Raw genomic sequence first — 1,902 nt, 5'->3', positions numbered from 1 at the left:
AACATGTATAACAGCTCCAACAGTGGCTAAGAATGGCCTCCCTAGAATGATAGGATCTTCAGGCTCCTTATCCATCTCTAGAACCACAAAATCTGTATGAATTCTTGCCTTTCCTATCTTAACTGGAATGTTTTCCAGCTTACCAACTACATCCTTGTTTGACCCATCAGCTAGGCATATGTGAAGGTTGGTGGACTTGAAGTCAGTGTGCCCAAGCTTTTGTGCTATAGAGTAGAGCATCACACTGATAGATGCTCCCAAGTCACATAAACACTGGTTGTAGTGAAGATAGCTAAGTGAGCAAGGCAGATAGAATGGACCTGGATCCTCAAGTTTAATTGGGATGATAACCCCTCCAAGGTCCTCAAGATCCTTCTCATCCTGAGCATGAGCCCTCTTCTTTGACAATTCAAGCAAAAAATCCTTATAGAGAGGATATGGATCATATTGTTCCAAGGCAGGTCCTCTCTCTTCTTCTTGGTAAGCAATGATAACCTCTTTTATGTCCATCACCTCCTTCTTCTCAATCACAACTTCTTCCTTCAAAGCTTGCACTTCCTCTTGTTTCAAAGCCATCATTTCTTTTTTCTCAATGATCTCCCTTAGTTCCTTAAGCTTTTGTGCCTTGAAACGCCCTGGGAATGGTAGTGGAGGCTTGTAAGGAGGAGGAATGAACTTAATGGGCTTATCAGCTTCGGAGACTTCAGCTCGATCCGTCACTCGATCACCCACTCGGTCGAGTGTGTGTTCGAGTGGTGGGTCGAGTTCACTGCCGGATTTAGTTTGCTTTACAAATACTTCACTCTGGGCTTCAACAAATGATGAATCCTCCCCAGCTTGGACTTCACTGTCCTCAGTGACTTCTTCTTCATAGACATGAATGGCTTTGGCTGTGAACTCCCTTGGATTTTGAACAGCTTTTCCAGGGAGTTGGGTGGGTTGTGGAGCTGAAGTAGATGCTATATTGCTCTCCATATACTTCACTTTAGAGTTCAGACCTTCAAACTTCATATTGAGATCATTATACTGTGATGTTAACCTTTGATTCAACTCAGCAAATTGCTTAGCCTCCTCAAGCTTTCCATTGGCTTGCCCAACCAACAATTGTTGCATCATAGCTCTTAAGTCTTGTTCCTGGCCTTGGTTAGTCTGAAACCCTGGTGGGGGACACAATTGGGGCTGGAACACCTGTTGTTGCTGCTTGGGTATATAGTTTTGTTGCTGTTGAGGTTGTTGAGGCTGTTGAGGGGGGTAGAATTGATCTTGTGGGTTAGCCACATTGTTACTCGTATAAGAGAGATTGTTATTCTTGAATCCTCCTTGGTTGTAACTTTTGAATCCTCCCTGGTTTTGCATGTAGCACAACTCAGCAAACTCCCTATCTCCTTCTTGGACTGGAGCTTCTTCTGCACCAATGAAGTGAATGGTCTTTGATTGGCTTAGGAGAATCTTGTCAAGCTTCTCATTGACCATCTTTAAATCCTGCTTGTATTTGTCCTCTTGATCAGTGGAGGTGATCCTTATGGTTCTATCATAATCTTCATTATAATTACCATCTGGTTGAGCAAGATTCTCTACCAACTCCCAGCCTTCTTCCACATTCTTGTTGAGAAAGTTTCCATTGGAGGTTGTATCAAGTAGCATTCTAATCTTGGGTAGAACTCCTCTGTACAAAGTGCTGAGCAAAGACTCATTGCTGAATCCATGGTGGGGACACTGAGTTTGGAATCCTTTAAATCTCTCCCATGCCTCACAAAAACTTTCATTATTTCTCTGTGCAAAACCTGAGATTTCATTCCTCAACCTATCAGTCCTTGCATTGGAGAAGAACTTGGCCAAAAAAGCTTTCTTGCATGCATCCCATGTTGTTATTGCTCCAGTAGGAAGAGTCTTCTCCCATAG

The 1,902-nt window shown here is 43.1% G+C and overlaps 1 non-coding gene across 1 annotated transcript; it reads left to right on the top strand.

The window, feature by feature from the left end:
• The first annotated feature begins 1,699 nt into the window (after positions 1 to 1,699).
• LOC147947640 (small nucleolar RNA R71) lies at positions 1,700 to 1,806 on the top strand. Its single transcript, XR_015595631.1, has one exon. It is a non-coding gene; the product is annotated as a small nucleolar RNA R71 (small nucleolar RNA).
• The last annotated feature ends 96 nt before the right edge of the window (positions 1,807 to 1,902 follow it).

The sequence above is a fragment of the Camelina sativa genome, chromosome 3 (genome assembly GCF_030686135.1).
Source record: "Camelina sativa cultivar CO46 ecotype springtype chromosome 3, ASM3068613v1".
Classification (NCBI taxonomy): Eukaryota; Viridiplantae; Streptophyta; class Magnoliopsida; order Brassicales; family Brassicaceae; genus Camelina; species Camelina sativa.
The sequence above is the reverse complement of the archived record's forward strand: the minus strand, read 5'-3'. Positions and strand labels throughout refer to the sequence as shown.